Source organism: Trichechus manatus, unplaced genomic scaffold (genome assembly GCF_000243295.1).
Source record: "Trichechus manatus latirostris isolate Lorelei unplaced genomic scaffold, TriManLat1.0 scaffold00179, whole genome shotgun sequence".
NCBI classification, from domain to species: Eukaryota; Metazoa; Chordata; class Mammalia; order Sirenia; family Trichechidae; genus Trichechus; species Trichechus manatus.
In genome coordinates this window covers 3,663,636-3,688,705 of record NW_004444115.1, presented here as the reverse complement: position 1 = coordinate 3,688,705, position 25,070 = coordinate 3,663,636, and the positions used below count along the sequence as shown (strand labels likewise).

Genomic DNA, 25,070 nt, shown 5'->3' with positions numbered 1-25,070 from the left:
TATGAACGATGGGATGCAGAACTCAAATTCTAGTAAGAAGACCCGACTTAATGGTCTGACTGAGACTGGAGGCGCCCCAGAAAGCATGACGCCTGGACTATCTATCACCCCACAACTAAAACAACTTCTGAGGCCAACTCTTCAGACAGGGATTGGACTGGACTGTGGAACATAAAGTGATACTTGTGAAGAATGTGCCTCTTAGTCAAGTAGATACAAGAGACCAAAGGGGTGGCTTCTATCCAGAGTTGAGATGGGAAGGCAAAGAGAGTTAGGAGCTGGTTGAATGTCCGTGGGGAATCAGGGGTGGAGGGGAGGAGTGTGCTGTCGCAGAATGGGGTGAGCGGTTGGGGTCTCATAACAATGTATGTAAAAAAAAAAAGTTCTGTATGGGAGACTAACTTGAAATGTAAACTTTCATTTAATTACAACAATAAAATGAAATAAAAATCAGCTGCCCATAGATGTATAATTCAAAGCTATTGAATTATGGTGTTGGCAAAGAATATTGAATATACCATGGACTGCTAGAAGAACAAACAAATCAGTCTTGGAAGAAGCACAGCCAGAATGCTCATTAGAAGGAAAGACGGCGAGACTTTGCCTCACATACTTTAGACATGTTAGCAGAAGGGACCAGCCCCTGGAGAAGAACATCACGTTTTGTAAAATAGAGGGTCAGCAAAAAAAAGGAAGACCCTCAATAAGATGGATTGATACCATGGCTGCAACAATGGGCTTAAACATAGCAATGATTGTGAGAATTGCACAGGATCAGACAGTGTTTCGTTCTGTTGTACATAGGGTCGTTATGCATTGGAATTGACTTGACGGCACCTGACAACAACAATAACAACAACATGGATGGATTTACTTCTGGATTCTCAATTCTATTCCATTGGTCTATGTGTTTGTCATTGAATCAGTACCAGGCAGTTTCGATTACTGTACCTGTGTAGCATATTTTGAGATCAGGAAGTGTGCAGCCTCCTACTTTGTTCTTCTTCCTCAATAATTCTTTCGCTATTTGAGGCCTCTTTTCTTTCCATATAAGATTAATAATATGTTTTTTCCATTTCAGTTAAGGATGTTTTTATAATTTGGATCAGAATTTCATTATATCTTATAGATTACATTGGGTAGTATTGACAGTTTCTCAATGTTGAGAATGGAATGTTCTTCCATTTACGTAGGTATCTTATAGTTTCTTGCAGTAGTGTTTTATAGTTTTTCTTGTATACATCTTTTACATTCCTGGTTAAGTTTATTCCTAGGTATTTTATCATTATGGGGGCTATTATAAATTTTTTTTATTTCCTTTTCATAGTTCTCCATGTTAGCATAAAAAGGAACTCAACTGATTTTGCTTGTTGATCTTGTACCTGCCACTTTGATGAATCCTTTTATTAGATCCAGTAGCTTTCTTGTGGAATTTCTGAGATTTTCTATGTATAGGATCATGACGTCTACAAATAGAGATAGTTTTACTTCTTCCTTTCCAATTTGGATATACTTTATTTCTCTTTCTTGTCTTATTACTCTGGCTAGAAATTCCAGTAAAATATTGAATAAGAGTGATGATGGTGGGCATCCTTATCTTGTTCCTGTTCTCAAGGGGAAGGCTCTCAGTCTTTCTCCATTGAGAATGTTGGCTGTTGGTTTTGCATATGTGCCCTTAATTATCTTGAGGAATTTCCATTCTATTCCTATTTTGCTGAATGTTTTTATCAGGAAAGGGTGTTTGATTTTATCAAATGCCTTTTCTGCATCAATTGAGATGAACATGTGATTCTCTTCCTTTATTTATATGATGAATTACATTAATTGATTTTCTAATGTTGAACCACTCTTGTATTCCTGGTATGAATTCCACCTGATCATGATGCATGATTTTTTTTAGTATGCTGTTGAATTCTGTTGGCTAGAATTTTGTTGAGAATTTCTGTGTCTATATTCATGAGGGATATTGATTTGTAATTTTCTTTCTTTTTTTTTGTGGTGTGTTTACTTTGCTTTAGTATCAGGGTAATGCTAGCTTCGTAGAATGAGTTGGAGGATATTCCTTCCTTTTCTATGTTTTGGGAGAGTTTGAGTAGAATTGATGTCAGCACTTCTCTGAATGTTAAAATTCCACAGTGAAACTATCTGGGCCAAGGCTTTTTTTTTTTTTTTTTTTTGCAGGGGGTGGGGGAGATTGATGACATCTTCAATCTCTTCTTTTCTTATGGGTCTGTTTAGATTTTCAACCTCTATTTGTCCATTTCTCATAAGTTTTCATATTTGTTGGAGTACAATTTTTCATAAATATTCTGTGATGATCTTCTTTATCTCAGTTGAATCTTTTGTAATGTCTCCCATTTTATTCCTAATTTTGATTATTTGCATCTTCTAATTTTTTCTTTTGTCAGTTTGGCCAAGGGATTGTCTATTTTATTGAAACTTTCCAATAACCAATTTCTAGTCTTGTTGGTTATTTCTATTTTTTTTTCTGATTTCTATTTCATTTATTTCTACTCTGATCTTTATTATTTCCTTTCTTCTGGTAGCTTTGGTCTTCTTTTGCTCTTTCTTTTGTACTTGTTCTAGTTGTTGGGTTAAGTTATTGGTTTTGGACCTTTCTTTTTTTAAATGTATATGTTTATTGCTATAAATTTACCTCTAAACACTGCTTTTGCTGTGTCCCATGGGTATGGATATGTTGTGTTTTCATTCTTGTTTAATTCTAAATATTTTATAATTTCTCTTTTGATTTATTCTATGACACAATTTTTTTTTAAAGTAATGTGTTATTTAGTTTCCAAGTATTTGATTTATTTTCATTATTCTTCCTGTTATTGATTTCTAGTTTCATACTGTTATGGTCAGAAAAGATGCTTTGCATAATTTCAGTCTTTCAGAATTTATTGAGGCTTACTTTGTGGTCTAAAATATGGTCTATTATAGAGAAGATTTCATACATGTTAGAGAAGAATATGTGTTGTTCTGCTGTTGGGTGATATGTTTTACATATGAGTTTCAGTTGGTTGATAGTGTCATATAAGTCTTCTGTATCTTTGTTGATTTTCCTTCTAGTTGTTCTGTCCATCAGTGGAAAGTGATGTGTTAAAATCTCTTACCACTTTTTTGTGGATCTTTCTATTCCTCTCTTCAATTCTGTTAGGGTTTGTTTTATACATTTTGGAGCTCTGGCATTGAGTGCATAAATATTTAAAATTGTTATGTCTTCTTGGTGCATTGACCCTTTAACCATTATATAGTGTCCTTCTTTGTCTCTTATAAAGCTTTTGACTTAAAAGCTATTTTGTCAGATATTAATATTGCCACTCCTGCTCTCTTTTGATTACTGTTTGCTTGGTGTATTTTTTTCCATGCTTTGATTTTTAACCTGTTTATGTCTTTGTGTCTCAGATGTATCTCTTGTAGACAGCATATTGATGGATTATGTTATTTTTATTCATTCTGCCACTCTCTGCCTCTTGACTGATGTATTTAATCCATTTATATCCAGTGTGTTTATCGATAGGTATAGATGTGCTGCTGTATTTTGTTACAATTTTGTGTGATGTTAACAGTTTCTTTGTTCTTTACTTTCTGTGTTGAGTAATTTTTGTATATGTATTTTCTTTTCCTTTCATTTTTTGTTGTTGTGTTTCTGTTTACTGATTCTTTTTGGTTTTCTTCTTCTTTGTTTCAGTGAATAAATTTATTACTCTTCTGTGTGGTTACTCTAAAGTTTACATTTATTATCCTAAATTTAAAGCAGTCTGTTATATCTTGTGATGGCCTGGACTTCCTCTCCATATGTAAGTTCTATAACTACCTAATTCATTTTCCTTTTTTTTCAAAGTTGTTGTCATTTACATCATTATATCTCTGGTTGCTTTAACCAGTTTTGTAGGTTTATTTTACTTTTTTGAAGTCTTTACCTAGCTTAGTATATGGGTGCTTCTTTCATTTGTTTTTACCTCAGATTGTTGTCTGATGTTATTAACTTTCTATCTGAAGGACTTCCTTTAATATTTCTTGTATGTCTGGTCTGGTGATTGCAAATTTCTTTAATTTTTGCTTGTCTGGGAATGTTCTAATTTCACCATCATTTTTAAAAGACAGTTTTTCTGGATTTATGATTCTTGGTTGTCAGTTCTTTTCTTTCAGTGTTTTGTATATGTTATTCTATTGCTTTCTTGTCTGCATGGTTTCTGACAAGAAATGAACACTTATTTTTACTGAGGCCCCTTTTTAGGTGATATTTTGCTTTTCTCAGGTTGCTTTCTAAATTCTTTGTCTTTGGTTTGGAAAGTTTGATTATGATATGTCTTGGTGAATTTCTTTTGGGGTCTATCCTGTATGAGTCTTTTTGAGCTTCTTTAATGCCAGTCTTATCATCTTTCATGATATTTAGGAAGGTTTCTGCCACTATATCTTCAAAAATGCTCTCTTTATTCTTTTTTTGTCTCTTCCTCTTCTGGGATTCCTAATATGCATATATTATTCCTCTTGAGGAGTCCCACATAACCCTTAGGATTTCTTCATTCTTCTTCCATCGTTTTTCTACTTGTTCCTCAAACAAATTAGTATCAAGGGGTTTGTCCTCTATTTCACTGATTCTTTCTTCCCTTCATCTTCCAATTCTGCTTCTGTGTCCTTTCATAGAGTTTTTTAAAATTTCTGATGTTACATTGTTAAGCTTTTGAATTTCTAGTTGCTGTTTTGTATGTTTTCTGTTTCTCTATTGAGTCTGTCACTTTGTTCTTGTATTGTTTTCCTGAATTCTTCTAGGTTTTGTGTGTTTTCCTTGATCTCTTTCAAGAACTTAAATATTAGTGTTTTGAATTCCTTCTCTTGTAGATCTATTATCAGTTCTTCATCAGACTGGTTTTCCACCCCTTTATTTTGCTCATTTGTCTGAGCCATTGTATCCTCTTTCTTCATATGATTTTTAATTGACTGCTATCTTTGAAGTATTAAGTTTCTATTTTATTTGCTTATATATTTCTTTATTGATTCTGTTTGTTTGACTTCTCTGTATTGTTTTGTTTTTGTTTTGATATATCTGGAGCTAGCATTTTCCATCTGTCTTTATATTATCTACCTTCCTATGTATTATTTTAATTGATGTTGTTCTGTCGAATTGGTCTGTGTATGACTATGATGCCAGCCGGCTTAGCACCGTGTGATCATTTAGGGATGGGCATCAAGCAACAACATGGAGTGAGAAATACAGGAAAGCAACCTCAAGATGAACACAGCTTGTAGAATAAATTATGTGTGAACAACACCAGAAAGAAACGATGAGGTGGGCAGAACACATCCTGGGGCAGGGCACCCCAAAAAAGATGATGTGCAGTAGTGGTGTAGTTTGGAAGCCAGAGAACCATGGGGAAGTGCTTCTAGAGCAAAGGGAGGCAGACTGAATCATCAGAGCAAAAAGGAAAGAGACAGAATGGACTAAGATGTCCTCTCCCATCACTCTTACTCAACAAAATACTACAAGTTATAGCAACTGCAATAAGGCAAGAGAAAAAAGGCATACAGATTTAAAGAAAGAAACAAAAAAAATCTTATTTGTAGATGACATAATTGTCTATGTAGAAAATCCAAAGAATTTACAAACAGTCCTTTCAGCATTATTATGTTAGCCCAGCAAAGTCACAGGATACAAGGTCAACATGCAAAAATCAATCACATTTCCATATACTAACAATGGACATGAATGAACTGCAATAAAAAACAAACAACACATTGTCATATACAATTGCTCCAAAGATAATGAAGTACTTAAGACATAAACTTAACAACAGTGTACAGAATCTGTGTGCTGAAAATTTCAAAATGCTGATGAAAGAAATTCAAAAGAGCATAAATAAATGAGGAGAAATAATCTGGTCATGAATTTGAAGATTTTTATAATAATAAAAACATAAAAGAAAATCTTTGGCAATTAGGGATAGGAAAAGAAACACTATATATAAAGGAAAAATGGATAAATTGAACCTCATCAAAATTAAATTATTGCTCTGAGGAAGACGACCGTGAACTGGAGCCAGGACAAACTGGAACCTCCCAGAATGAACTAGAGAACAACAACTGTCTTCTACCATTACCAGTGTCTCTGCCATAAATGACCCACAGGAGAAGCTGGCACCCTTAAACACAGAGATGCACACACCCTCGTCCAAGACATAGAGAGCTAAACCATGAGCCCAAGTATTGCCCCTTGTCAATTAGATGTACCAGAATATCAATGACAATGTGTCTAATCTGTAGCAGCACCTGGTGCCTTACATGGCAAACTTTCTGAGAATATGAAGAATGACTTATTCTTCATTCAAACTTCCAAATCTCAGGCACATTTTCTGTAGAGAACATTACCCTGGAAACATGCAAAGAAGGGAATTACAGGTGTGGTTCCATCTTACACAAGTTTAAACACAACAAAATCATTACTGTTGGCATACCTCCATTAATAATGCTTATAATGTCTATTTCTTTCTTTTTTTTTGATTTTCCAAGTTATTAAAAACATTTTAATAAGATTTACAGAGCATTTTGGTTCTTTGAAAGAAAGACTGGTTGCATAAAACCATCTGGAAAGGCACACTTTATGAGTAATTTTTTGACAATAGTTATGAATTTTAAGTTTTTTTTTATTTCTTAGAGTTTGCATACTTTTCTTGAGTTAAATATGGCACAGTATATTTTTCTATGTATGGCTTAATTTAGTTTAAATTTTAAAATGATATGAGTTAATATTCTCTCAGTTTATTAAAAAAAGTCTTCTTAAATTATGTGAGCCATCTGCTTTATCTTTGCTAATACTATTTTACTGTTTTATACCCCCAAGCCACATATTTTTTTAAAAGAACTTAGACTTTGAAAGGGTTTATCTAATGCATTTGTCTTTTAAAAAAGTACCTGCTTTTGAATACATTTATTATTCTATTCCTGTTTAGGTTTCTAATTAATTGATTTCTGCATTTATCTTTATTAATATTGATAAAGGATTAACCTAACTACAGCAGGCCATAACAACAAAAAGATAACTTGTTTGTCCGAACCTTAAAAGCTTGAAACAATAGGAAAACTACATCAAAGGAGTGGGACAGAGTGCTCTAACTGGTTTAATGTACTGTACACACGGAGCAAAAATAACTAACAGTTTACCCTGAGAAGAGAGTTAAAAATCTGCCCAAATAATAAAAAATAACCATCATATGACAGACCTGAGACCCCCTGAGCCAAGAGACCACAATTGTTAGAAAAGAAAAACAAGAAAATGTCACCTAATCATTATCTTAGTTCTTTGTCTGTATTTTAACCAATCATAGTCTGTAAGTAATTTACTCGTAATAAATCAGCACCTGTCAAAATTGTAAAAGCACTTATAGATTGTACTTCTTTGGATTTTGGTCTGTTTATAACCTGAGTGCTTGCAATCAATTTCCCATTTTGTTCTCTGATGTGTCACAATAAAAATCTCTGTTGTAGAAGGCTTTGGTGAAAGTTATTTCTCTACAACAATGTATGATTTATTCTTGATCATTTTACTGTTTTGTTCTGATTTTTGGATGAAAAATTACTTTAATTGTATTCGTTCCATCTTATTTAATAAGAATACTCAAAGGTATGAATTATCATAAGAACATAACTTATACCATGTTTGGTATATAATATTCCCTTTTATTTACTATTGTCTAAGTAGTCCATAGTTTATCTTTTCACTTTTTCTTTGAGACTTTTTAAAATGTCATTTTAAAATCATTTAGTTATTAATTTATACTTCGATTTTTTGTGGTTTATGACATTTCAATCAGTTTTATTTGATAATATATTCAATTTTAGTAATATTCAATATATTGTTGAAAATAACTTTTATACTCTCTTGTTGAGTAAACATTTTGTTCGTTTCTATATAAGAATGGGTGTTAGAGAATCAATTTGTGCTTTTTAATCTTGTTTGCTCACCTCTGGAAGGATAAGTCACTTTTGAGAAACAGAATGTATTCCCAAAGACCATTAAGTACCATAGTTTTATGAAAATAATGTGGTCCTTATATATTTGTTTGCCAACTGGGCACTGCCAATGAGAGGTATTTTCATAAGCACTGAAATGTTCCTATTTTTTTAACATATTGCTGTAAAAAAATTAGCGTAACATGCTTAGGAAAATAGCTGAGGGGAAAGTACCTGGGGGGAGGGCATGGTTGGCAAACAAATGAAGAAGGTGTGGGCTATTTACATACAAACAGGGTAATGGGTTCTCCTTGGTCTTAAGTACCTGGGTTATTTGAAAACAGCCAAGCTCTATTGTTAAGGAAATATTAAGTGTGTTAAGGCTCAAAAGTTTCAGCTCAAAGAAGTATAGCACTGAAAAGCATGTACTCCCAATGTAACAATAAGAAAATGTAGGACAAGCTGCAAATTAATGACTTTTCTGGAGTCAAACAGAGAACTGAGGTCACAGGGCAAATAGCTAACCTGAAATATATAGACAGATATTAGCCTGCTGGGAGAGACAGGACCAGAAAATTTGCCTACCTAGGAAAGAAACCATGGAGTGTCATATTCAGCAGTAAGAAAATTAAACTAGAAGGTTTTAACCAATCGCCAGAGGTCAATTATGGACTAACATGAGAGTTTGAAGACCTCGGTGGCTGAAGACAGGTGACTTCTCACCCTCTTGCAGATTTTTTCTCCAGGAACTCTACCAGACTCTCACAGGGAAGATTGGGGACATCCCAGGAAAGGCTGTCACTGTGGTCTGATAAAGAGAACAGCAAACACAGTAAATCAGCCTCCACTCATAGCTCATGTAAAAGCCTAGAAGACATCAAAATTGTAGCCTAAGGATACTGTTGGAAACCCACTACAGTTGGGGAAGCTAACAGGGATGGGAGACAGGGATGAGGCTCTGCTGCTAGCGCTGGTGCACCGATATATGTGAGACCCAGCATTACATCTAGAGGGTGTGTTAACTTGTGAATGCCATAGCCGAAGAGTCAGAGTCACTGTGCCTGCCTCACTCCATAACTATAGCAACAAACATCAACTTAAAATTACAGTGAAATTCAGGTAGAAGAGCTGAGAGAGACAGACTGTCTCTGAGGAAGAGTATAAAAGAAGATCCAAAGCCAAGCAGAGAGAGAAAAACGAGGAATCACTAGAGGGATGTGAAGCTTCTCATGTGCTGAGATTAACCACAGCAACAAAAAACTTTAAACCCAATCCAACTGGACTTAAACTAGATTAACATACAGTGCCTTACTAAAGGTCTAACATAAGAGAAATTGTGCTCATTCTCAAGCATAAAAAATATTTATCTCGGTCTCTACTGTCTTATACAACACATCTGTATTTCAGAAAAATAGATAGATAAGTAATAATAATAATGCTGAGGCATACAAAAGGGCAAGGAGAAACAGTCTAAGGAAATAACAATCTTAAGAAAATGACACAGCTGCTAGAACTATAAGACAGACAATTTAAAATAACTATAGTTAATATGTTAAATGCGCTAATGGAAATCAGGGAGAAAACATGAAAGATTAGATAGGTAATTTCAGCAAAAGAATATATAAGAACCAAACGGAAATGCTAGAAAATCAGACTCTGAGATGGCACTGTGACTTCCTTTGACCAGCAGAATGTGGAACAAGTGGTGTTGTACACCTCATTGGAAAGCAGCTGCCATTATGTAAAGAAGCCTAGGCTAGGTTAACTTCCTTGAGGATGAGAGAAAATATGGAGGGGGAGACACAGCCCACAACCAGCACCAAATGCCAAACTAGTAAGTGTGACTATTTTGGACCAATTTAGCCTCCAGATGACTACAGAAAACATTATGACCCCTGGCAAGACCAGCAGAGGCACTGCCCTCAGGCTAACTTGCTGGTTAGTATTATTGTCTCATGAAGCAAAATTGTTGTTATTTTAAGCCTCTAAGTACTGGTGTGGTGTATTATGCAATAATCAATAACTGAAACAATGATATAGTGCTACATACCACCAGAGTAGCTAAAATGAAAAGCATACCCTACCAAATGTTGACCAAAATGTGGAGCAACTGGAACCTTTACACACTATCAGTGGAAATGAAAACTGATAAATCACTTTGAAAAACTATTTGGAAGTATTCACCAAAGCTGAATATATGCTGTCTTAGTCATCTAGTGCTGCTCTAGCTGAAATACCACAAGTGGATGGCTTTAACAAAGAGAAATTTAGTTTCTCAGTCCAGTAGGCTACAAGTCCAAATTCAGGGCGTCAGCTCCAAGGGAATGCGTTCTCTGTCCGCTCTGGAGGAAGGTCTGTGTCATCAATCTTCCCTTGATCTGGAAGGTCCTCGTGATGCATCAGTCCTCACTTGGTCTGGGAGCATCTCAGTGCAGGAACCTCAGGTCCAAAGGACGTGCTTTGCTCCCAGCACTGCTTTCTTGGTGGTATGAGGTTCCCATGTGTCTCTGCTCACTCCTCTCTTTTATATCTCAAAAGAGATTGGATTAAGACACTATCTAGTCTTGTAAACCTCATCAGTATAACCTCATCAGAGTGATAGAATTTACAACACATAAGGAGATCACATATAACCTCATCATAGTGATAGAGTTTACAATACATAAGGAAAACACATCCGATTACACAATCATACAGTACTGCGAATCTTGACCTAGCCAAGTTGACAGATATTTTTGGGGGGACATAATTCAATCCATGACATATTCATACTATAAGACTCAGTAATTCCACTCCTTAGGTATATACTCAAGAAAAATGCACCTAAAAGATGTATGATTGTTAATTGCAGCATTATTCATCAAAGAGGAAAACTACAAAAAACCCAAATGTCCATCTAAAGCAGAATGAATATAAAGTAAATTGAATAACTGTCAGCCAAGAATTATATATTCAGAAAAATTAACTTTCAAAAATGAGGGAAAAATAAGGACATTCTCAGATAAACAGAAATTAAAGAAATTTGTAACCACCAGACCAGCCCTACAAGAAATATTAAAGGAAGTCCTTCAGATACAAAAATAGTGTTCAGAAAACAACCTGAGGTAAAGACACATAACAGCATCGCCCTGATACTAAGAAAGAAGAAGACATCATAACTGTAAACAAAGTTTAAAAATGATTGCAGGTATCCAGAATACAAAGTCGTAATGAACAACATCATCAAAACAAAAGAGGGAATGATTGGTGTAGTTATAGAACTACCATATGGTGAGGAAGTTAAGGCAACTTAAAGATTTAACAGACTTCTTAAAATGTAGAATGTCAAATGTAAACCTCATGGTAATGACCAAAAACAAAAAACAAACAAACAAACAAAAAACTAGTCACCAAAACAAAGAAGAAGAAAAACAAAAAGACACAGGAAACACAAAAACAAGAATAACACATGAAAGGAAAAGAAATCCATATACAGTGAAATTTGTGAGAGCCAGAACTTGTAGAACTGTCTTATTTTTCTGGGTCTTACAAGTTTTCCACGTTTGACAAGGTACGAGCTTATCATTTATCCATCACTCCTTTTAGTGGAAAATATTTAAGTTTTCTTTCTCTGACAGGTTCTGGCTTCTGTAGGTTTTTCTGTACAAAAAGTAATTAGCACAGAAAATAAAGAACAAAGAAATAAATAACACCACACACACACAAAGTATAACAAAATGACTAGAGTAAATTCTTCCCTGTTAATAATCACTCTGAATGTCAATGGAATAAATGCACCAGTCAAGAGACAGAGAGTGACAGAATAGATTAAAAAAATGACCCACCAATATGTTGTTTACAAGAGACACACTTTAGGCACAAAGACACAAATAGGCTAAAAATCAAAAGATGGAAAAAAACATACCAAGGAAACAGTAACCAAGAGAAAGCAGGAGTGGCAATATTAATATCTGAAACAATAAACTTTAAGTTAAAATCAATTATAAGAGACAAAGAAGGAATTATATAATGATAATATAGTGAGAAAAGGGACAATACACCAAGAAGACATAATTATAAATATCTAAGCACCTGATGCCAGAGCCCAAAATTTATAAAGCAAACTGTAACAGAATTAAAGAGAGAAATAAACAGATCTACAATAATAGTAGGAAATTTCAATACATCACTTTCAGCAATAGAACAACTAGAAAGAAAATCAATAAAGATAGAAAACCTGAATAACACTAACAACAAACTGGACCTAACAAACACATAAATAACAAACCACCCAATAGTAGCACGATACATATTCTTCTCCAATGCATACAGAACATTGTCCAGAATAGACCATATTTCAGGCCACAAAACAAACTTCAATACATTTAAAAAGATTGAAATCATACAAATCAGCTTTTCTGACCATAATGGTATGAAGCTAGAAATCAGTAACAAGAAGATTAAGGAAAAAAAGTAGATATATGGAAATTAAACAACACACTACTAGAGAACTGTTGGGTCATAGAAGAAATCAAATGTGAAATTAAAAAAAAATAAGTGGAATCAAATGAAAATGAAACATAACATACCAAAACCTTCCAGATGCAGCAAAAGCAGTGCTCAGAGGGAAATTCATAGCAATAAATGCCAACATTAAAAAAGAAGAAAGATCCAAAATCAATAACTTAACCCAACAACTTGATAGAAAGGGAAGATAGAAAAGGAAGAGCAAAAGAAGAACAAAGCTACCAGAAGAAAGAAAACAATAAAAATCAGAACAAAGATAAATGAAATAGAAAACAGCAGAGAGAAACGACATGACCAGAAACTGGTTCTTTGAAAGAGTCAATAAAATAGACATACCACTGAAAAGGAAAAAAAAATTAGAAGAAGCAAATAACCTAAATAAAGAAATGAAATTGAGGTATTACAACAGATCTGAATAAGATTAAGGGAATTATGACAGAATACTATGAAAAATTACATGCCAACAAATTTGAAAACCTAGAATAAATGGACAAATTCCTAGAAACACACTACATACCTAAATTATCACAAATAGAGGTACAAAATTTAAACAGAGCATAACAAACGAAGAGATTGAAGATGTCATCACAAAACTCCCAACAAATAAAAGCCCCAGCCCAGATGGCTTCACTGGGGAATTTTACTAAATGTTCAGGGAAGAGTTGATACCAATTCTACTCAAACTCCTTCAAAACATAAAAGAGGAAGGAATGCTCTCTAACTCAGTCTATGAAGCAAACAAAGATATGAAAACCAGGTAAAGACATCACAAACAAGAAAACTACTGACCAATATATAGATGCAAAAATTCTCAAAAAAATTCTAGTAAACAGAATTCAACAACATATTAAGAAAATTATACATCATGATCAATTGGGATTCATACCAGGAATGCAAGGCTAGTTCAACATTAGAAAATCAATCAATGTCATTCATCACATAAATAAAAAAAAGGTAAAGAACCACATAATAATCTTAATTGATGCAGAAAAAGAATTTGATAAAATCCAACACCCTTTCCTGATAAAAACTCTCAGAAAAATAGGAACAGAAGGGAAAGTGCTCAACATAATTAAGAACATATAAGTCACACTTTTGTGTGTTGATCTTGTATCCTGCAACACTGATGAACTCTTACTGCATCCAGAAGCTTTCTTGTGGACACTTTGGGTTTTCCTGTGTACAGGGTCATGTCATCTGTGACAATCAACATTAACCTTAATGAAGAAAGACTGAGAGCCTTCTCCTTAAAAATGGAAACAAGACAAGGATGCCCACTATAACAAATCTTATTCAATTTTGTGCTGGAAGTGCCAGCCAGAGCAATAAGGTGTGGAGGAGAAATAAAGGGTATCTAAACAGGAAAGAGGGAGCCCTGGTGGCACAGTGGTTAAGTGCTCAGCTGCTAACCAAAAGATTGGCAGTTTGAACCCACCAGCCCCTCCACAGGAGAAAGATGTGACAGTCTGCTTCTGCAAAGACTACAGTCTTGGAAACTTTATGGGCAGTTCTACTCTATCCTATAGAATCTCTGTGAATAGAAATTGATTTGATGGCAAGGGGTTTGGTTTTTGATACAGCAAAGGAAGAAATAAAACTATCCCTATTCACAGATGACATGACCCTGTACACGGAAAAACCCAAAGAGTCCACAAGAAAGCTTCTGGATGTAATAAGAGTTCATCAGTGTTGCAGGATACAAGATCAACACACAAAAGTCAGTAGGGTTCCTATGCACTAACAGGGAGAAATCATAAAGCAAATCAAGAAAACAATACAATTTACAATAGCCTCCCAAATAATAAAATACACAGGAATAAACCTAACCAGAGGTCTAAAAGGCTTATATGACTAAAAATATAAAACACTAGTACAAGAGACTAAAAGAGCCCTATGTGAATGGAAATACATTCCCTGCTCATGGACTGGAAGAGTTAATATTGTGAAAATGTCAATACTACCCAAAGCAATCTATAGATACTATGCAATCTCCATCCAAATTCCAGGAACATTCTTTACTGAAATGGAGAAACTAATCACCAACTTTATATGGAAAGGAAAGAGGCCCCAAATAGACAAAGCAATCTTGAAGAAGAAGAACAAAGTAGGAAGCGTCACACTTCCCAAACTCAAAACATACTATGCAGCTATAGTAATCAAAACAGCCTGGTACTGGTTCAACGATAGACACATAGACCAGAGGAATAGAAGTGAGAACCCAGAAATAAATCTATCTGTCTATAGAAAACTGATTTTCAACAAAAGATCAAAGTCCATTCAATGTGGAACAAATGGTACAGGCTAAACTGGATAACCACATGCATAAAAATGAAACAGGACCCATATCGCACACCATACACAAAAACTAACTCAAAATGTATCAAGGACATAAATGTTAGAGCTAAAGTCTTGGAAGAAAACATAGAGGTAAAACTATAGAACCAAGTTTGTTTTTAAGGATAGATTATCAAATATGACTACAAATGCAAGAGCAATAGAAGACAAAATAGATAATTGGGACCTCATAAAAATTAAATACTTGTGTTAATCAAAGGACTTTTTCAAAAGAGTAAAAGACAACCTGCAGACTGGGAAAAAAGCTTCAGGTACAACATATCCAATAAGGTTCTAACTTCTAAAATTTATAGAAAATTTCAACAACTCAACGACAAAAAGACGAACAATCCAATTAAAAAATGGGCAAATGATATGAACAGACACTTTACTAAAGAGGACATTCAAGTGGCCAACAAACACATGAAAAGATGTTCATGATCATTAGCCATTCAAAAAGCCAAACCAAACACATTGCTGTCGAGTCAATTCCAACTCATAAAAACCCTATAGGACAGAGTAGAACTGTCCCATAGGGTTTCCAAGGAGCAGCTGGTGATTTTGAACTGCTGACCATTTGGTCAGCACCCAACCTCTTAGCCACTTCGCCACCAGGGCTCCCATTAGCCATAGAGAGATGCAAATTAAAAGTACACTTAGATACCGTCTCATCCCTACTAAAATGGCACCTATCAAAACTACAGAAAACAACAAATGCTGGCGAGGATGTGGGGAGATTGGAACACTTGTCCACTGCTATTGGAACTTAACATTGTGCAACCACTATGGAAAAAGTTATGACGCTTCCTCAAAAAACTAAAAATAGAACTACCTTATGATTCAGCAATCCCACTCTTATGTATATACCCTAGAGACCTAGTAAAAGTGACTTAAACAGACATACGCACGTCTACTTTCATTGTAGCACTATTCCCAATAGCAAAAAGATGGAAAAAGTGTCCATCAATGGATGAATGGATAAACAAAATGTGGTACAATGGAATACTTTGCAGCTATAAAGAATAATCAGTCCTAGAAACATACTGTGGATGAATCTGGAGGATATTATGCTCAATGAAATAAGTCAATCACAAAAGGACAAATGTGTGATCTCACTTTTATAAAAAGACAAAAACAGATATATATTCAGAAACCAGCGTTTATTGTTGGTTACCATTGACGGGCAGAAGGGAGAAAGGAGAATCACTCTTTAGAAAGTAGACACTTGTCTTTTTGGTGATAGGAAAGGCAACATCAAATGTCACTAAGATGTACACATGGACAAAAGACATTTTGGTAAATGCTAGGACATATATAATTTTGCAACAACAAATATATGTGTAGTTACATATGTATGTATTTATGCATATATGTGCATAGCTGTGTATATATGTGTACATATATATAGAAATATCTATATGTATATGTATATACGTGTGTGCATGCGTATATATTCACAGACTTGTCTTAGACATAACCAAACACCTAGTGGGATTGGTTTTCTGGGTTTGAAACTTTAGGACCGTAGTCTCATAGGACAACTCAGTCAGTTGGCATAGTGTAGTTCATAAAGTTTATGTTCTACAACCTAGTTCATTGAGTAGTGTCTGGGGTCTTAAAAGCTTGCCAGCAGCCATCTAAGATCCAACTTTTGGTCTCTTCTCACCCAAGCAAAAGAAAAAGAAGAAAACCAAAAATTCAGAGAAGAAACTAGTCTATAGAACTAACAGTCTACACGAACTATGGTCTCATCTACCCTGAGATCAGAAGAACTAGATGGTGCCGGGCTACCACTATTGACCATTTTGATCAGGGCCACAATTGATGGATCCTGATAGAAGGGGACAAAAATGTGGAACAGAACTCAAATTCTTGAAAAGTCCACACTTTCTGGACCAGTTGAGACTAGAGGACCCCAGATACTATCACCTTGAGATACTCCATAAACCTTGAACCAAAACTACCCCAAGATCACCTTTTAGGTAATAAAAGAGTGGCTGATATAATAAAGACTATTACCTGTGAGTACTGCTCACCTTTAAAAAATCATCTATATGAGACAAATGGTCAATAATTACCCTAAAGCAAAGATGAAAGGATAAGAAGACAGGGAAACCAGATTACTGGAAATGAAGCATCCAGAATGGAATTAATGAGAACGTTGACACATTGTGAAAAACATAACCAATATTACTGAACAATTTGTGTAATAGTTGTTACATGGGAACCTAATTTGCTGTGTAAACTATGACCAAAAACACAATAAAATATTACTTTAAAAACAAAAGTAAATTGTGGAATATTCCTATAACATGCAGCCAAAAGAAAAACAAACCTCAAATACACACTGCCAGATGGATCAATCACATGAACAAAACCTTAAAAGATGTGAGATACAGAGAAGTACCTATTTCATGACTCCATTTATGTAAACTACAAAATAAGAAAAAATAGTTTATGCTGTTATAAGGGAGGAGAATAGTTAAACTTGTTGGAGGAGTATAAGAAGTCAGCATAAGGATACTTTGGGGGCTGTTGGTAATGTTCTATTTCTTGATCTGAATGTTGGTTACATGGAGATTGTGTGAAAATTCACCAAACTGAACACTTGCAGTACATGTCTTTAAATGATAGACTTAGAAGTGTGTAAATAGTTATATAATAAAAAGTTGTCAAACTCTGACTGTAAGAAATCAGGTAAATTTTACCATAAGCAATAAACCATTCCAAGCCTTCAAGATAGTTTATATAGCTGCACCAGCATGACAGTAAGCTTTTACCAAACAAAACAAAACAAAAAACAAACAAAAACTTTGAAATTTGTATGCTGCAACATTGAGCCAAAAATGGGGAGTGGTATAAACTCAGTGGAATCACAAGTCAATATAATTTGAGATGAAAATAAAGTCATAATACAATTTGTGGTGCTTAATGTTTTAAAAAGTTGGTATTCCGCTTGGTTCTTCTTTGGACACTGCATGATTTAACAAAATAAAAACTCATGATGTAATCTTGCTATCCATTAGTTAGTGGCACCATTCAAAGCATACCTCAAATAAATAGCCACAAAAGGATAAAATTTTATTTTCATTGATGTGGATGAAGTACAATTTCTTCAGCAAGCTCAGCAAGAGTTGTTAATGAACCAAAGGAGAAAAAAACAAAAAAAAACAACCCTGAATTTAAAAAAAAAAATTAGAAAATGAAAACACAAAATCCTAGAAAGTAGATAAAATTTCTACATCAGCACACTGATATCAAAACACACACCCATACCAAATTTTTTAAAATCCTATGAGAAAAAAAAAATCCTTGCTTGCTTATTGGAAATGCACATCTAAACTCAGTAACTTACCAATATCTTCTTGGGGGAAGGCCAAAAAGAAACAGAAAAATACATACATTTAAAAAATAAAAAATTTTCTCTTCCCTAAATGATTTTTTCCCCTAAAGTTGAATTTAAGGGGAGAAGGGAAATCTATAAGCCAAGAAAAACAATCTTCACTGTCATTTTCATTAAAGTCATCATCATTGTCTTCCCTGGCATAATACACTAGTTCTTCACCTTGAAGCAACTTTACTGTGACCCATTTGAGATTGTAGCCAACATTCTGTCTGCACCATCAGTCAAGTCACTGTCACATAAGGCCACAGAGCTTTAGGTATCAAACTTGTCATTTTTATGGTCTTCTGCTGAACAGCTTCCTGATTCTAGTCCACAAGCCGCTCCTACTCGCTTTAATACTTTTATATCATCATGGATTTCAAATGTGTTGTCAAAATTAAACAGACCCTCAAATTTGTCATTAGAAATACTGCAGTCTATCACTGTCTTCTTGCTTGTGTTTGTGATAAAAAATGGAAGATGGATGACAGAGTTGGAGGGAGATGGTTGCTTGGCTTGTTGCTTTGTTTGAAGTTTTCTCTGCACCAGATACTTGAAAGCAATTTGCTGTAGAATAAGTTCTTGAATTTGAGATTATTTCTGTTTTATTATTTCAAGTTTTCTTTGTGGAAAGAGATGACGGAAAAGCTCAATACTAGCAGTGAGAATAAGGTCAGGGGCTGACTGTAGAACAGACCATCGACTGCTCATATGCAAGTTCAAGCTGAAACTGAAGAAAATTAGAAAAGTCCGTGACAGCTGAAATATAACCTTGAGTATATCCCACCTGAATTTAGAGACCATCTCAAGAACAGATTTGACACATTGAACACTAATGACTGAAGACCAGATGACTTGTGGAATGACATCAAGGACTTCATACATGAAGAAAGCAAGAGGTCATTAAAAAGACAGGAAAGAAAAGACCAAAATAGATGTCAGAAGAGACTCTGAAACTTGCTCTTGAACATCAAGTAGTAAAAGGAAGAAATGATGAAGTAAAAGAGCTGAACACAAGGTTTCAAAGATAGGCTAGAGAAGACAAAGCAAAGTATTATAATGACATGTGCAAAGACCCGGAAATAGAAAACCAAGAGGGAAGAACACACTGGGCATTTCTTAAGCTGAAAGAACTGAAGAAAAAATTCAAGGCTTGAGTTGCAATATTGAAGGATTCTATGGGAAAAATATTAAATGACAACAGGAGGCATCAAAAGAATATGGAAGGAATCCACAGAGCCACTATACCAAAAAGAATGGGTTACATTCAAACATTTCAGGAGATAGCATATGATCAGGAACAGATGATACTGAAGGATGAAGTCCAAGTTGCACTGAAGGCATTGGCAAAAAACAAATCTCCAGGTATTGACGGAATACCAACTGAGATATTTCAACAAACGGATACAGCACTGGAAGTGTTCACTTGTCTATGACAAGAAATTTGGAGGACAGCTACCTGGCCAAGTGACTGGAAGAGATCCATATTTATGCCTATTCACAAGAAAGATGATCCAATCAAATGTGGAAATTATCGAACAATATCATTAATATCACACAAGTAAAATTTTGCTGAAGATCATTCAAAAGCAGCTGCAGCAGTATATCTACAGGGAACTGCCAGAAATTCAAGCCGGATTCAGAAGAGGACGTGGAACTAAGGATATCATTGCTGATGTCAGATGGATCCTGGCTGAAAGCAGAGAATACCAGAAAGATGTTGACCTGTGTTTTATTAACTATGAAAAGGCGGTCAACTGTGTGGTTTATAACAAATTATGGATAACATTATGAAGAATGGGAATTCCAGAACACTTAATTGTGCTCATGAGGAACCTGTACATAGATCAAGAGGCAGTCGTTGGCACAAAACAAGGCGATACTGCATGGTTTAAAGTCAAGAAAGGTGTGTGTCAGGATTGTATCCTTTCACCATACCTATTCAGTCTGCATGCTGAGCAAATAATCCAAGAAGCTGGACTATATGAAGAAGAATTGGGCATCAGGATTGGAGGAAGACTCATTAACAAACTGCATTATGTAGATGACACAACCTTGCTTGCTGAAAGTGAAGAGGACTTCAAGTACTTACTGATGAAAATCAAAGATCACAACTTTCACCCCACAGACACATCCAAACTCCCTGAGGGACTGAATTGCTGGGCTGAGGGATATGGGGATCATGGTCTCAGGGAACATCTAGCTCAATTGGCATAACATAGCTTATAAAGAAAAAGTTCTACCTTCTACTTTGGTGAGTAGCATCTGGGGTCTTAAAATCCTGTGAGCGGCCATCTAAGATACTCCACTAGTCTCACCCTGTCTTCGTCATCTAGTGCTGCTATAACAGAAATACTACAAGTGGATGGCTTTAACAAAGAGAAATTTATTTCTTCACAGTAAAGTAGGCTAAAAGTCCAAATTCAGGGTGTGATCTCCAGGGGAAGTCTTTCTCTCTCTGTCGGCCTTCTCATCAATGTTCCTCTGGACTGGGAGCTTCTTCACGCAAGGACCCTGGGTCCAAAGGACATGCTCTGCTCTTGGCACTGCTTTCTTGGTGTTGTGAGGTCCCCCCGTCTCTCTGCTCACTTCTGTCTTTTATATCTCAAGAGATTGCATCAGGACACAATCCAATCTTGTAGATTGAGTCCTGCCTCATTAACACAACTCCGCCCATTCTCCGTCACTAACATCATAGAGGCAGGATTTACAACATATAGGAAAATCACACAATACCAGGAATTCGGGCCCAGCCAAAGTGATACACACATTTTTGAGGAGACATAATTCAATCCATGACACACCCCTTCAGGACCAAGGGAGAATGAAGAAAACCAAGGATATAAGGGGAAGATTAGTCCAAAGGACTAATGCACCACAGCTACCACGGCGTCTACCAGACTGAGTTCAGTACAACTAGATGGTACCTGGCTACCGCCACTGACTGTTCTGACAGGGATCACAATAGAGAGTCCCAGACAGAGCTGGAGAAAAATGTAGAACAAAATTCTAACTCACAAAAAAAAGACCAGACTTAATGGCTTGACAGAGACTGAAGAAACCCGAAGAGTATGGCCCCTGGACACACCTTTATCTCAGTAATGAAGTCACTCCTGAGGTTCACCCTTCATCCAAAGATTAGACAGGCCTATAAAACAAAATGAGACTAAAAGGACACACCAATCCAGGGGCAAAGACTAGAAGGCAGGAGGGGGACAGGAAAGCTGGTAATAGGGAACCCAAGGTCAAGAAGGGAGAGTGTTGACTTGTTGTGGGGTTGTTAACCAATGTCATAAAACAAGATGTGTATTAAATGTTTAATGAGAAGGCAGTTTGTTTGTACACCTTCATCTAAAGTACAAAAAATAAATAAATAAAATAAAAGATCACATCCTTCAGTATAGATTACACCTCAACATATAGAAAACAAAAACCCTCACAACTGGACCAATAAGCAACATCATAATAAATGGAAAAAAGATTGAAGTTGTCAAGGATTTCATAGATGTTGATCCACAATCAACATTTATGCAAAGGATGCATTGCATTAGGTAAATCTTCTGCAAAAGTCCTCTTTAAAGTGTTAAAAAGCAAAGATGTCACCTTGAAGACTAAGGCACGCCTGACCAAAGCCATGGTGTTTTCAATTGCCTTATATGCATGTGAAAGCAGGACAATGAATAAGGAAGACTGAAGATGAATTGATGCCTTTGAATTATGGTATTGGTGAAGAGTATTGAATATACCATGAACTGCCAAAAGAGTGAACAAACCTGTCTTGGAAGAAATACAGCCAGAATGTGCCTTAGAAACAAGGATGGTGAGACTACGTCTCACATACTTTGGACCTGTTATCAGGAAGGATCAGTCCCTGGAGAAGAATATCATGCCTGGTAAAGTAGAGGGTCAGTGAAAAAGAGGAAGGCCCTCAAAGAGATGGATTGACACAGTGGCTGCAACAATGGGCTAAAGCATAACAATGATTGTGAGAATGGTGCAGGACCAGGCAGTGTTTCGTTCTTTTGTACACAGGGTCACTATGAATCGGAACCAACTGGACAGCACCTAACAACAACAACAACTGTCTCTCTGCCTCTACATTCTGACATTCCTGAGCTGAGTTAGTAGGCAGATCGATCCATTTGATTTCTTCTCCTTAGAGATAACGTTCATAGCCATTAACATATTTAAGGCATCATAGACTAGTGGTCTTATTTTCTTCTGGTCATAAGCTAATTCATCTGGCTAAATACGGCTATCAGCAGCACTGATCTCTGCGACCAATGCGTCTGCCAGTCCATATATGAAGTGGTTCCTTTCCTCTGAACCTTCTCACAAGCCTTCATTGAAAAATGCCTCAGACCCTTTCCATTCTTCTCTCCTTTTCTGTTGTGTTTCCTACCGGACAAGGTGAGGAGTCTGAAGCCTGGTTCTGTAATACAAAGTGTATGTTAGGTGTGTGTGGACTTCCTACCCGGATAGTATTTGGTGCTTCAGGTCTCTGAGGTGTACCATTTACCACTTGCTGTGCAATATTGACATTAAACGGGCCAAAGTTTTCTGGCAGGAGTTGTTTTCCAAGTGTAATTTACAGTAGAAGGATAAACAGCTACTAGTGATACTATGCCTTTTCCAGAACTAAGATTCTGATCTATACAGACCTTTAGTTCTCCATCAGCTTCAGTTAGACTGGCATCTTTTACCATGTTACCAGATCTGTGAAATCAGTTCTATAAATGTTCACCCTCCAGAGAAGAATCGATGATTTTTACTTTGTACCAGGAGTGCTGAGCCAGAGTGATGTGCCAGCATTAGTGACCTGTGGCCATGAGTGGCCCCAAAGAGACTGGTCCAAAGTGTGATCTGTGCATTTTTGTGTACATATTTCATGTTTCAATAAAATTTATAAAAACAAAAAACCCATAGCAAAAAGAAACATTCTTCAGAAAAATACCAGGGTCTTAGAGATAGAAATGACTAAAAAAGGGGAAAAAAAACTGATTAACCTACATAAATAGATACCAAAAATAAATATTTAATGCAGGCTATTTTTAAATATCAGATACTCAATATGAATATTGTAAAATTTTTTCATTAATGTAAATTTATAGATAATTTATATATTTGAGAATAATATTTAAAAAATAGTTTTTGAATAGAACAATTTGCAGCTCCATCAACATAATAAAACTAGTCTGAAGTCAGTGAATAAATATTTCAAGGACTTATTTAATTTCACTTCTCCTAATGCCTTCTCTCCCTCTTAGTTTCTAGTTTAAACAGTAAATTATATGGTCACCTGCCTGTCATGCTCTACCTGATTTTTTCATAGACTAATATTTGGGCTTTTATTTCTATATGTAGCTGATTGCTGAGGGTTCACTTTTAGTTTAGTTTTTACTACATTTTTCCCTGGATATTTTCTCTGTCTAATAAGTTATAAAAACTTATGGCTACTTACTCTACTTGCTAAACTCAGGGTGATGAAAGGATGCAGCTCTTCTCTAACTTGTTGGTTTTTAAGTTTTCAGAATTCAAGACTCCCTGGGAAATCTCTTGAGGACTTTGGCCTCTCCCCCCAGAAAACAGTACTTTCTCTCCCTTCCTCTCAGACACAGCATTTTGTTACAATGCCCAAGTCCTTTACGGGGCCCTGGCCAAATGAATCTTCTGGTGGTCCTTGGGCCCAAGTCCTGTCTGTGCTGTGTGTCCTGTCCATTGCTGGGAAGACTTGATTCCTAAGCATAGCCCCAAAAGGGAACACGTGCATGTGGCTTCCCGTGTGACCCACACTGCATAGTCTCTGTTACATCATTTCTATGTGTGGAGTCCCCTCTTCATCCTTCCTCTCTCTCTCTGCCCTGTCCTCTGTGAAGCCTCGCCCTCATTAAGATGCTTCCTTGGCCCCGTAATGCAGAAGTGCCCTCTCCCTTCTCAGCATGTGTGAGGAAGAGATTTTTCTTTATCATTTGTCCCTTGGTATATTTACTGCTTCTGCATTTACTTGATGTTATCTGTAACTTTACCGTCTTATGACATGTATTGCATATTTCCAGGTTAGTACTGTAATTTGAGATAAACCCATTTCTATAGAATAATGACAAAACCAGAAAAAAACAATTAGTTATTTAGCATACCAGTTTTTAAAAATTAATTATTATGCTAATACTATGTTAATTTTGTGATATTGATTATAATGAGAAAAATGAACAGAGTTTCAACTACCTCTGTGCCTATGCTCTCTTGACTACAAGAGCAGACCTGAAATTTGCCCTGCCTTCTGGCCCTGGCACCCATCCTCGTTCATCCCACTACGTTCCTTCTGAGGCCATGGCTCTGCCCAGCATTTCAGATTTTTAAACTGTGGATTGTTTTGCAGTTTTTCTAACTGAATTGTATTCTTGTGTTGCTGAGCCCACCATTGCAACTGACTGTTTGGCATCATGTATTCAGAACTTTTCAGGCCTAAGTTTATGTGACATCTTTTCTAAAACCAAGACGAAATGCAGTCACTTATAGAATTAGTTAATATAAAAATTAAAGCAAAACAAAACACCCACATGTATAAACTTTGCTGCATATTAGAGGAAAATTTTTTAAAACTGCTCATGTGAATCCTGCCTCAGACTGATTCAACCTGACTCCTTGGGCCCAGGTTCTGTGGATGTCCATTGTGCAGCCAGAGCTTACCACCAAAAAGAGAGAGGAGGGTCATGGTCAACATCAAGCTCAGTGCCTCTGCATCATTTCTTTGGGTAAAATATTCCACACATAAGGAAGAAGAAATCCTGGCCTGACACAGGAGCCACAGAAGCCCCTTCTTTTCCAGCTATATTTTTCTTGCTTTCCCCATGTGTTTTTCCCTTATATTGGAAGAATACTCTTCAGGGAA

At 35.8% G+C, this 25,070-nt stretch overlaps 1 pseudogene; it reads right to left on the bottom strand.

Moving 5' to 3' along the window:
* Positions 1 to 18,420: 18,420 nt before the first annotated feature.
* LOC101355905 (transcription factor Dp-1 pseudogene) lies at positions 18,421 to 22,884 on the bottom strand (annotated as a pseudogene).
* Positions 22,885 to 25,070: the final 2,186 nt, after the last annotated feature.